Source organism: Syngnathus acus, unplaced genomic scaffold, assembly GCF_901709675.1.
Source record: "Syngnathus acus unplaced genomic scaffold, fSynAcu1.2, whole genome shotgun sequence".
Taxonomy (NCBI): Eukaryota; Metazoa; Chordata; class Actinopteri; order Syngnathiformes; family Syngnathidae; genus Syngnathus; species Syngnathus acus.
In genome coordinates this window covers 230,476-244,121 of record NW_023590223.1, presented here as the reverse complement: position 1 = coordinate 244,121, position 13,646 = coordinate 230,476, and the positions used below count along the sequence as shown (strand labels likewise).

The 13,646-nt window shown below is 45.6% G+C and overlaps 1 long non-coding RNA gene across 1 annotated transcript; it reads right to left on the bottom strand.

Moving 5' to 3' along the window:
* Nucleotides 1–12,292: 12,292 nt before the first annotated feature.
* On the bottom strand, nucleotides 12,293–13,646 carry LOC119118897. Its single transcript, XR_005097004.1, has 2 exons — nucleotides 13,552–13,646; nucleotides 12,293–12,721 (listed from the first exon to the last, which is right to left on the bottom strand). It is a non-coding gene; the product is annotated as an uncharacterized LOC119118897 (long non-coding RNA).

Below are 13,646 nucleotides of genomic sequence, written 5' to 3'. Positions count from 1 at the left end.
TGTGTGTCCGCTGGTTCTTCTCTGCAACACAGGAAGTTTGCATTAACAGGGACACTACAGTTGTGCCCATCGGCAAAAGGCAGCCCCCAACTACCACATGAGTAGCCGACAGGCCTGTTCTAAAACAGCTCACTGATGAGGACGTATTATTTTCAAGGAATGTTCTAGAAGTAATCGTTGTTAAAAAAATAAAAGAACACATGATGGTGGTACTTGGAGATCACTGTTTATATATACACACACAAATATATATATTGAGTCTAGGGAGACAAATATACCGCAAACTGTGGGTAGGTGTCAGGTGATGAACCACAGAAGAAATCACAGTTACCAAAGAAAGATGACAAGCCTCATTTTGAAACAGAGCTAAACATCAGGGATGAGAACGGCAAATGAAAAAAAACACTGAAAAGTAGCCGGGGTATGGGGGCCACATGCCCCACTTGCCGCAGGGGGCCAGGGGCCGCAGGCCCCCCCCAATGGGGGCGCAGTGGGCCGGGGGCCACTTGCCCCAATTGGGGGATGCAGGGGCCACAGGCCCCTATTGGGGGCCACAGGGCCCACAGGCCCTACTTGGGGGCCGCAGAGGGCCAGGGACAACACCCCAGAGGGGGCTCAGGGGGAAAAGCTCCCTGGAAACTCCTGCATTTTGGCAGTATAGCAACCCCAAAACCATTAATTTCATCACTCGATTTCAACAGTTTTGTTAAAAAAATATTCCTGCTTGGTGGGCTGCCAAGGTGAATATAATACAGTCAAGCCTCGGTTTTCGACCACAATCCGTTCCAGAAGGCGGTTCGAGAAGCGAATCGGTCGAATTCCGAATCTATCTTTCCCATTCCAAATAATGGAACATTTTTAATCCGTTCCAAGACTTTTTTAAGCATTTTTTCATTTGCGCATTTTTGTCCGATCGCGCAACTGCAGCGCACCGCCGAACGCGCAACAGTAGCGCGTTGCCGACCGCGTAACTGCACCGCGCTGGTTGCATTATTGTGACAGAGCCGTCACTGAAATTTAGAAAATATTTTTAAACTCCTGATGTACTTTCCAATATTCAAGTGGACCTAAGTGCGCAGGGAGCTTAATATATTCCGATCGCGCAACCGCAGCGCGCCGGGCGCTCACTGTCGCATTGCTTTAAAAGCGTCTTTGTGTTCCGAGTTGTAAAATGACGCTGCTCTCGAGCCATGCCCATCTGAAGCAGTTCGTGATCCCGTTTGACTTGTCTATTTCCCTGGCACGATCCTCGTCTTTTTTCTCTAAAACCTTCGGCATGCTGGCTAAAACCTTTGCTAATCAGGCAAATGAGTAGGCAAATGATGTGACGAAAGTAGCGCCAAAATGCTGCCGAAAATAATTCAGTTGTTGTCGCAATACTGCTGCCAGCCCCCCCATATACTATAACTACGCAGATCCGATGATCCCTAAGACTTGAGATGAGACAAAATTGGAAAGACTTTTTTGTTGACAGTGTCTGTGAGTTACTTCAACAAAAAAAGTTCACAAAAAGTACACATAGCTAATGTTGACCACAAAATGGCATGTGAGCTAGCCAGGAGTCCTGGAATCTTCTGATCTGTGGACAGATGCGTTATCCATTGCTCCACTCGCCCCACGGGATTATGTGGCTTGTAAACTTGTGTGTAACACTTTTGCAAAAATGAAAAAAAAAAAAAAATTGGTGACATTATTTGAATACGCCATGATGCTTTATCCATTGCGCCACTCGCCCAACAAGTTACGGCTATTGACCGTAAACTTGTGTGGAAAATCGTCATTGTCCAAAAGATGGCAGTTTAGCAAGAGTGACCAAGGTACAAATTCCACAAAGCAATTTGATTATGCCATGACCAAGATGTTAACTGGGGTTGCTGCGGCCACAACGCAGAGTACTAACCACTATACGATCGTGGCCAATATGCACAACTGATTTAATGGTCCTGCATACAATCGTGTAGTGTTTAATTCCGTTGTGTTCGATTCGAATCTGGGTTATGGCATAATCAAATTACCGTTTTTTTCCATGTATAATGCGCAAAATTTAACTAATTTATTGTCCTAAAATCTGGGGTGCGCATTATACATGGGTACAATTTTTTTTAATTTTTTTTAATTTTTTTTAATTTTTTTTTTTTTGTGAAGAAAATCATGGTACAACAATTTTTGAAGAAAATCTTGTCACGCATGGTTCTTTACAACGTCACTTTCCTCTCTTCATTTTAACCTAACTGATCGCGGTGGTGCCTTTCTGGGCAGTCGGAGAAATCAACGCCAACAAAAAAAATACATCCAGCCTAGTTAAGAAATCACCAGAAAGATCACCATGACAATTGTGAATAATAAATAAATAATTATTATATATATTATATATATTATCCATCCATCCATCCATTTTCTGAACCGCTTAGTCCCCACGGGGGTCGCGGGAGTGCTGGAGCCTATCCCAGCCGTCAACGGGCAGTAGGCGGGGGACACCCTGAACCGGTTGCCAGCCGATCGCAGGGCACACAGAGACAAACAACCATTTGCACTCGCACTCACACCTAGGGACAATTTGGAGTCTTCAATCGGCCTACCAAGCATGTTTTTGGGATGTGGGAGGAAACCGGAGTGCCCGGAGAAAACCCACGCGGGCCCGGGGAGAACATGCAAACTCCACACAGGGAGGGCCGGAGGTGGAATCGAACCCGCACCCTCCTAACTGTGAGGCGGACGTGCTACCCAGTGCGCCACCGTGCCGCCTATATATATTATTATTATAATAATAAATAATTGTGATAAATAACTGGAACATCACTCAAATATTGGTGATCCAGTTGAGAGTCTCACATATTTCTTCGCTTTTGAGTTTGCTACTGCATGTGCAGTGATACTGACCGGCAGAATAACATCCGGTTGTTCCCAAAGATGATCTTTTTTCTGAAATAATTTTATGTTTACGGACTTAAGTAACCCGGCCGGGTCATACCAAAGACTATAAAAATGGGACCCATTGCCTCCCTGCTTGGCACTCAGCATTAAGGGTTGGAATTGGGGGGTTAGATCACAAAATGATTCCCGAGCGCAGCGCCGCTGCTGCTCACTGCTCCCCTCTCCCCCAGGGGATGGATCAAAATCACACGGGGATGGGTCAAATGCAGAGGACAAATTTCACCACACCCAGACGCGTGTGTGACGATCATTGGGACTTTAAAAAAAAAAAAAAAACGTTGGAAACTTTGGAATCCAAAGTGCTTCCAAACGAATGACTTGAAGCCCAAAGGGGAGCGAATTTCATCGTCTTCTTGGACACTAGCCATAGCACCAGCCCAGGAGCCGCGTAGTTGTCGGCTCCCCTTTCACGTGCCTGCTCTGCTCACAACACAGCACGCCGCGTACTGCTCCCGGAAAGAGGAAGCAAGCAACAATGAACTGGATTTCAAAATAAAGTCGCGTCTAATGTCCGAGGTCAAACACGGCGATATAAATCGATGTTTACGTTTAGCATCGATGCCAATAAATCGTAGAGCATTATATCGATTAATCGATGTGTATCGATGAATCGTTACACCCCTAGTTGATATCATTACATCGTAAGATGGCGCCGCGGATGGCCACCTCGGTGACTCGCTCTATATTTGTTATTTTACATCTTTTTAACCTCACTTTGTATCATACTTCCGGTTTGCCACGTAGAGCGCCGCAGCGTCACTTGAGAGAGGATCTACATTCCTACATTTCTATATGCTTTTCTAATTTTTCCTCGCTTTTTACGTTTTTTACTCCAGTTTTGGGAGTTTACTATTGTTGAAAGTCACGGACCGTCAATTCCTGCCATTTCAACCACGTCACTGTTTGGCTCTCAGCGGAGGCTTCGTGGCTGTTTGTCTACCGTCGATCATCGGACACGTAAGTATGGCTGCGGATCAAGAGGTTTGTACGGCTTTGTGCACCAACTGCACCCTTCTCTTAGAGAGGTTGTCCCTGCTAGAGGGACATGTCCGCCAGCTTGAGGAGAATAGTGTGATAACAGTAGATTTTGGCGGACACAGATGCGGACTGTAGTCAGCCCGCTAGCCCAGTTAGCATTAGACTTAGACTTAGACTTAGACAAACTTTATTGTCATTTTGTCAACACTGGGTGTACACAAAACGAAATTACGTTGCGTACGGCTTTCAACAATGTAGTGGTATTGCGGCTGGTTAAAAAGTGACATTCTATATAAAAATATGAAATAAGATAAGTATAGAGTACAAAGTGCAGCAGTGATAAAGTATGTAAACAGTGCAGGAGACAAAAACCGTATTTACAAGTGTGCAGAGGAATGCTACGTTTGAATGTTCAACAGTCTGACGACAGCAGGGAAAAAACTATTGCAGAACCTGGTGGACCTGCAGCGGATGCTGCGAAACCTCTTCCCAGACGGCAGCAGGGAGAACAGTCCATGGTGAGGGTGTGATGGGTCACTGATAATATTACGGGCTCGGGACACGCAGCGCTGGAATGACAAGTCCTGAATGGAGGGAAGAGGAGCCCCGATGATCCTCTCTGCTGTCCTCACCACTCTCCTCAGGTTCTTCCAATCGGAGGCGCTGCAACCTCCACACCACACCGAGAGACAGCTTGTCAGAATGCTCTCTATGGTGCTTCGGTAGAACGTCCTCATGATGGGTGGGGGCAGGTGGGCTCTCCTCATCCTCCGCAGGAAGTACAAGCGCTTCTGTGCCCTCTTGACTAGTGTTGTGGTGTTCACAGTCCAGGTGAGGTCGTCTGTGATGTGGACCCCCAGGAATTTAGTGCTGCTGACCACCTCCACAGCTGAGCTGTTGATGATCAGTGGAGCGTGGTGAGGCTGGTTCTTCCTGAAGTCGACGATGATCTCCTTCGTCTTCTCCACATTCAGGATCAGGCTATTTTCTCTGCACCAGCCCACCAACTGCTCCACCTCCTCTCTGTAGTCCAGGTCGTTGATGTCCCTGATGAGGCCCACCACCGTTGTGTCGTCTGCAAACTTCACGATGTGATTGGTGGTGAACCTGGGGGCGCAGTCGTGTGTCATCAGGGTGAACAGCAGGGGGCTCAGGACGCAGCCCTGAGGGGAGCCTGTGCTGAGGGTGATGACATCTGAGGTGTTCTGTCCGACCCGGACTGACTGAGGTCTGTTGGTGAGGAAGTCTAGCAGCTAGTTTCGAAGGGGGGTGCTGAAGCCCAGGTGTTCCAGTTTTTCCACCAGATGCTGTGGAATGATGGTGTTAAACGCTGAGCTGAAGTCCAGGAACAGCAACCGCACGTGGGTGTTCCTCTCCTCCAGGTGAGCCAGGCTCAGGTGAAGAACGGAGGAGATGGCATCCTCAGTAGAGCGGTTCTGGAACGGGTCGAATGTTGGGGGGAGTCCGGAGACGATGTGTTCTTTAAGCAGCCTTTCGAAGCACTTCATCATGATGGGAGTCAGTGCCACAGGTCTGTAGTCATTCAATGAGGTGATTTGAGGTTTCTTCGGCACCGGAATGATGGAGGCAGCCTTGAAGCATACTGGCACTGTGGCTTGGCCCAGCGAGATGTTAAAAATGTCTGTGATGACACCAGCCAGCTGACCTGCACATTCCTTGAACACCCGCCCAGGTATGTTGTCGGGGCCTGGGGCCTTACGTGGGTTGACTCTTCTCAGAGTCTTCCACACGTTGGCTGAGTCAAGGCAGAGTGCCTCCTCTTCCTGGTGGGGAACAGTTTTAACTGCAGGAGTGCTGTTTAGTGCCTCAAATCGCCCAAAGAAGTTATTTAGACCATTTAGGAAGTCAGCATCAACCTCACCCAACGGGGGGGAGGGTAAGTTGTAGTCCGTGATCGCCCGTATGCCTTGCCACATACTCCTGGTGTTACTGGCGTCGTGGAAAAAATCCTGAATTTTTCGACTGTGGCTTCGCTTCGCTAACCTGATGGCACGGTTCAAGTTGGCTCTCGCTGTCCTCAGTGCCTCCTTGTCGCCAGACTTGAAGGCTGAGTTCCGTGCTCGTAGCGTATGACGTACCTCCTCAGTCATCCAGGGTCGTTGGTTGGCTCGGGTGATGATGTTCTTAGTGGTGCTGACGTCCTCGGTGCATTTGTTGATGTAGGCTGACACAGTCATGGCGTACTCATCAATGTCGATCTGATTGTCATATGTTGCTGCTGATTTGAACATGTCCCAGTCAGAGCACTCAAAGCAGTCCTGGAGTGCCTCCATGGCCCCCTCAGACCACACCCTCACCTGCTTCACTGTGGGTTTTGCTCTGATCAGCAGGGGCCTGTATGCAGGGATTAGCATAACAGATAGGTGGTCTGAAGAGCCGAGGTGGGGGCGGGGGGCTGCTCTGAATGCATCCTTTATATTGGTGTAAACCAAGTCCAGAGTGTTCTCTCCCCGAGTTGGAAAATCCACGTGTTGGTAAAAATGAGGGAGAATAGTCTTCATGTTAGCCTGGTTGAAGTCCCCAGCAATGATGAAAACACCCTCTGTGTGCGTGGATTGCCGCTCACCGATTGTCCGATAGAGAACACTCATGGCCTCTTTAGTATTAGCGCTAGGAGGCACATACACAGCCGTGATGCTAACAACAGTAAACTCCCTGGGCAGGTAGAAGGGTCTGCAGTTAACAGTCAAAAGCTCGATGTCCGAAGAGCAGAAGCTGGCGACAGATCTAGCATTTTTGCACCAGTTGTTGTTGATGTAGACACACAGCCCACCTCCTCGGGATTTACCGCTTAGTTCGCTGTTTCTGTCGGCGCGGAATGTAGCGAGCCCCTCCAGGCTAACGGCGTTGGACGGTATTGATGAGTTCAGCCATGTCTCCGTCAGGATGAGAGCGCAGCAGTTTTTAACCTCCCTCTTTGAAGAGAGTTCCAGTTGTAGATGGTCCATTTTATTATCCAGTGAGCGGACGTTGGAGAGGAAGATGGATGGAAGCGGCGGTTTGTAGGGGTTAGCTTTAAGCTTAGCCGTTAGCCCACCTCGACAGCCGCGCTTCCGCCGCCGGTCACACCGCCTACGCTTACTCCTCCTCCGGCGTGTGCTGCCCGGCGAGCCCGCTGCATTGTGAGCTTCTGGGGCTAGTGCCCGAAGCACTCCGAGGCTACGTAAACAGACTAGGGTAGTTGTGGCTACGAGTCCGAAAACACTTGATGACCGTACCTCCAGCAGGCGCTGGCGATCATATACTAACCTACTGGATGGATAAACTAAACTTTGTGTTGTTTGTAGTGTCCTAGGCGACATATTTTGTGAAAATGCTCGTCGGTTGTCGAGAGCCGCTGCAGCCGCAGCCAACCGGGGCGCCGCCATCTTGAATCTTGAATTAGCCCCAAGCGGCTTGCTAACCGCGATGAGCCAGTTAAGACGCATAGCCGTCCCAAGCCATCTCGGCCTACTGGCTCTCGCATCTTGGTCATAGGTGACTCCATCACACGAAAAACACCACACTTAAAAATCCAGCCACGGTAATGTGTATCCCTGGAGGCAGAGCACCCGACATAGAAGCTAATCTAAGGGCGCTAGCTCGCAATAGGTCTAGTCAACAGCGTAGGTCCAACAACACTAGCCACTCGGATATAGTGATACACGGTGGCTCCAATGATATATTTCAAGCATATATCGGCTCTATTGATAATCTTACAAATGTATTTAATGCGACATTGTTAAATGCCATCGACTCGGTAGTGCCACTACGTCTGAAAACTCGCCGTAGAAAGCCTACTACACGGTTCACAGGTGAAACACGGACGCTTAAGCAATTATGTAAAAAGCATGAACGAAAATAGCGTTGAACCAAACTTGAGGTTTTCCATCAGGCATGGCGCGATAGCCTCCTGAAATACAAAGATGCGCTTATTTTAGCAAAAACTAATTATTTCTCGCAAATTATTAATCTCAATAAAAACAATCCTAAATACTTATTTGATACAGTGGCAAAGCTGACGTGGTGCCATCCGACCTCCGATAGCTCCTTCCACTCAGCCGACGGGTTCATGAAATTTTTCGCTTGAAAGATTGAATCCATTAGGGATGAGATCAAGATGACAGTTCCAATCGCTCAGTCGAGACCGCCCATTACCGGCGCTGACGAACATGCAATAACCCTATCAAATTTTAAAAGTGTGTCCGTTGAAAGGCTCACGCAATTGGTTAGTGCGGCTAAGCAAACGACATGTTCACTCGACCCGCTCCCAGCCAAACTATTTAAAGAATTACTTCAAATTTTAGGACCGTCCGTCTTAAATATAATTAATCTGTCTGTCTCCTCTGGACAGCCTTTAAAACCGCTATCATTAAACCGCTACTTAAGCGACCAAATCTCGACCCGGACTGTCTCAGTAATTATAGGCCGGTTTCAAATCTCCCATTCGTAGCAAAACAACGAGTAGTCCATGGTAATGCGACCTCTGAGCTCTATAACGTCACTTGTGGTGTCCCGCAGGGATCGGTACTCGGACCAATTCTATTTAATATGTATATGATTCCGCTTGGGGACATAATACGTAAATATAACATTAGTTTTCAATGTTAGGCGGATGACACTCAATTATATATGCCGTTATCGATGACAAATCCGCAGGACTGTTGTAATCTTGAGGCGTGCCTTGCGGAGATCAAGCAATGGATGTCTCTCAATTTCCTTCGTCTTATCCCAGATAAAACTGAGATGTTGATAATTGGTCCAGCTTGTTATCACCACTTATTTAAGGAAACCACTATAACTATGGATAACTGTACTATCACTCAGAGCGATACTGTAACTAATCTCGGGGTAACATTTGACCAAACGCTCTCCTTTCAAAAGCACAATAAGAACATAACTAAAATTGCGCTTTTTTACCTCCGTAATATTCGTAAGATTCGTCCGATTCTCTCGTGATGCGGAAACTATTATACATGCGTTTATTATGTCGCGCCTGGACTACTGTAACGCATTATCAAAGTCAAAGTCAAAGTCTGCTTTATTGTCAATTTCTTCACATGTCAAGACATACAAAGACATTGAAACTGCGTTTCCTACTATCCCACGGTGGAGACAAGACATATTACACCCAATTGGTCCACAGACAAACAAAACATTCAAGTAAACAATACACAAAGTAAAAATAAGAAGGCACATAGTATATAAATGTATTATTTATTTATATAAAGGCCGGTCCACGAAAATATTTCTGACACGTAACCGGTCCGTGGCGCAAAAAAGGTTGGGGACCAGTGATTTAGTAGAAGGTGGCTACAGATAAAAGTTTGAGTTCATTTTGAAAAACTAACAGGTCACTCACTTAAGATGCACGCACAACCAATGCAGCTCTCTAATAACTCTGCTGCAAACATAGGTTAACGCACTTGGGTTGAAAACCGAACCCCAGTCTTTCACGCGACAAGCAGAGATACTATCCACGATACTAACAAGGAACATGCCCTGTGTTGGGGCAAGATGGACTGCTTGGCGGGAGAAAGGAAAGGGAGGAAGCAGAAAGGGGAACGCTCACAGAACACATGCGCTTATAACTATTATGTGGATTTTAACCATCTGTAAACGTTATTAAAACAGTACTGAAATGGGGCAATCTGCTGGTCTTTTTCGTATATGCCTGCCTTCAAGTTTAGAGGGCACTACCTTTAGGGGGCGCATTAGAGGTTAGGGTTAAAGGTGAGGGGGTTACCGTTAGCGAGTTAGCAGGTTAGGGGTTAATTATTAGGGTTTGGTTATTGTTCTGGTTTTAGAGTTAGCGTTAGGGCTTGAAGTTAGGGAATTAGGAGCCTTAGGCCAACCAGATTCCATTTATTCCATTAATCACTGACATTCAGTCTTCAGGTCCATGGGCTACCAATCGGAATGTAACGGGGTCAGCTGGTCGACTATGGAGCTCATCGGTGCAGGGGAATGATTCTCGCTTAGGGTGCATCATTACCTGGGTTTAACTCCCGGACGATCTCTTCTTGGAAACACTGTTGTCTATCATTATGTGGAGCGTTTGACAGGCCAACGTTACACGGAATGTAACATGGTCTGCAAGCTTCCGTCATGGCTCGTTGGTCTAGGGGTATGATTCTTGCTTTGGGTGTCGGAGGTCCTGGGTTCAACTCCCAGACAAGCCCTTCTTTAAAACGTTGCTGTTGATCAACTAGCCCAATTTAATTTTGGGCGCTAGCCCGAATCCATACACGGTGGATGGCGGCAGTGATATTTGAGAAGTGAAATGAAGTTGATTGGATTTGCAGACAGTGTGCAATCATTATTTCATCAAAAGTAGGCAGGTACATAAATTTGGGCACCCCAAGAGAAAAATGACAATATTTCAATATCAATATTTAGTAGATCCTCCTTTTGCAGAAATAACAGCCTCTCGACCAGTGGTTCTTAACCTGGGTTCGGTCGAACCCTAGGGGTTCGGTGAGTCGGTTTCAGGGGTTCGGCAGAGCCTCCACTCCGGAGGTCCAAACACACCTGATTAATAAATTCGCATATCTGAACTGGTCTCGCAAAGGCAACAGCAGAAGTCACACTGATTTGCTGGTATGTCATTTGTTGTGAATTCATGCATTGTGTTGGTTCTATTCTTTGAACAAGGTGATGTTTATGCACGGCTCATTTTGTGCACCAGTAAAAACATCTCTGTCTTCAATTTGAAAAAAATAAATATATATTCACAAAAAAGGGGTTCGGTGAATGGGCATATGAAACTGGTGGGGTTCAGTGCCTCCAACAAGGTTAAGAATCACTGCTCTAGACACTTCCTATAGCTTCCAATGAGTGTGGATTCTGGTTGAAGGTATATTTCACCATTCTTCTTGACAAATCTGAAAGTCCCATAAACTTCATTTCACTTCTCAAATATCATTGTGTCTGTCCGCTATATGATATATTTTACTGATATTGCCTCTGAACAGGCGAGCAAGTGCTCCTCCGGCCGTCATGACTACATTCCAGTGGCCTAGTGGTAGAGTGTCCGCCCTGAGACTGGAAGGTTGTGGGTTCAAACCCCGGCCGGGTCATACCAAAGACTATAAAAATGGGACCCATTGCCTCCCTGCTTGGCACTCAGCATTAAGGGTTGGAATTGGGGGGTTAGATCACCAACTGATTCCCGAGCGCGGCGCCGCTGCTGCTCACTGCTCCCCTCTCCCCCAGGGGATGGATTAAAATCACATGGGGATGGGTTAAATGCAGAGGACAAATTTCACCACACCCAGGTGTGTGTGTGACGATCATTGGGACTTTAATCTTTAAATCTTTAATTCTACCGTGGCACCATTGAGAGCATCCTCTCCAGTTGTATCGCTGTTTGGGGTGGTAGCTGCACTGAATACAACATGAAGGCCCTGCAGCGCATAGTGAACACAGCTGGTAAGATTATTGGTGCTTCACTCCCCTCCCTGAAGGACATTTACACCTCCCATCTCACCCGCAAGGCGACCGCGATCGTGAGTGATGTGAGTCACCCCGCTCACTCTTTGTTTGATCTTCTGCCCTCTGGGAAGAGGTACAGGAGCCTGCGCTTCCGCACCACCAGACTCACCAACAGCTTCATACTCCAGGCTGTTATGATCCTGAACTCTCTCCCCCCTTCTGCGTAGCGTCCTGTACTTTTGCGGTATATTCTGACTGTCTGCTGTATGCACACTTGCTCCATTTTTGCTCCTCTTATTTATTATGTTATTTATTTATTTATTATTTATTCATCACTCTTATTTATTCATTGTTTGTGCCTTCTTGTTTTTATTTTTCGTGTTGTTTACTTGTATGTATATTGTGTACTATGTCTTGTCACCGTGGGATAGTGGGAACGTAATTTCGATTTCTTTGTGTGTCTTGGAATGTGAAGAAATTGACAATAAAGCAGACTTTGACTTTGACTTTTGACTTTGATAAAGGAAAATCTTGAAATAGATTTTGCATACAAATGATACTTTTGCATATGACCGTATATGTAACTCGGAGAACATGTGATTGATTACTTTATCAAATACTATTTGACTAAATATTTGAGGTCCCACTGAAACTTAAAACTCGGATCACGGGATTCAGAGTCCAGAGTGCTAATCATAACACCATGGAATAGACACACACACGCACGCGCACACACGCACGCGCACACACACACGCGCGCACACGCACACACACACACACACGCATCCTTGTTAACCTCCCTCTGCAGGACCCAAAGTACTTTACTGAGTTGTGGGGTCCACCCTTTCTAGTGGTCCAAGAACTATGAAAAAAATCAGGCAAGTCTCAAAAAAAATCTTGTTACTAAAAATCACTTTCAATAAACACAATTCAAAACTTTATTTTACATGTCAGTTTTTCAGTCACATGTGGGGCCTGTTTCTAACCTTCAGGCTTTGCGGGGTCCACCTTTACACACATGAGATTTTTAGTCAGTTATGGGGCTCGCTTTTAATATTTCAACCTTAAGAGGTCCACCTATACACACATGACAAATAGTGAACAAATGGTGAAACAGGACCAGCCATGTGTTTCTACCTCTGTTAAGGGAAGCTCTTTCACTCATATTTTCTCCTCATGGTGGTTATTCTATTTTTGACAAAGTACTTAACAGCTTTCCAGTCTCTGTTACTCAGTGCTTGTGGTTCTGCAGCAATGCATCTCTCGCAGTCAAACTTACCAGGAACCTGATTTGTCAATATATACTTCCTTAAATGTTTATTTACTGCAGCACATTCCTCTGGGGTCCAGCTTCTTTTCACAACTTTTTCTTTACCTAAGGGCATAAGAAGAGCACTTTTTAGTTGACAACTTAATTAGAACAAGACTGCATAAAGAATACATTCACTTTATGTACAATAGTCCGACAAAATAATTTAAATGAGATATTTTAAAAAGTCAACTATCTTTGTCAACGGTGATGAGCCCACAATAGACATAAGTAAATCAGTTATTATCTGGGATATTAATCCGGTCATTTAAGTTGCTCGGTGGTCTTCAGTGTCAGCTGTTTTCATATTAACAAAATTAAAAATAGATGCACAAAAGGGCAATATTAGAATGGCCCCAGTTTTGGAGGTGGGGGAAAGAGGTCTCTCATTTTCTTGACTACTTTTAAGCAGTTTTGCATTTGACCAGAGTGTCACTGCTGGTAGATGAAGCAATTCCTGGCCCCTACAGAGGTTGCACAGGCAGCACATTGGGATGCACCATTTCTCTGACAAAACCATTAAGAACAGATACAAGTTGTTGCAAAATCAGGGAAAATAAAAATCTGAAAAAAACTTTTTTCAGACAGTGTTTTACATGTATGGGGAATTTGCTTTGATAACGTGCTACACATAGACAAACAAAGATGATATAAATAAATTTGGATGGGTTAATTTTCATTTTATCACAAAATTCAACTATGATTGAATAAAGGTCTAAACTTTAGACCTTACATGTCTAAGAAAAAAAGTCGTGGTGTTTAATATATTGGGTCATCTAAATCTTAGTAAGCAGCATATGTGAGGATAATTAGATACTGATACAGTAGTAACAATTGGACAATTTAAAAGCAACCGTGATAAAGTTATATATTGAAAAGGATTACTCCAAACTCACCTCACTTTTTGGCAGACTTTTCATTACTTGGGTCACGAGATGTGAAGGTACAAGAGGTCACTTCTATGACTTCTGGCATCAGCCCATCTGAAATG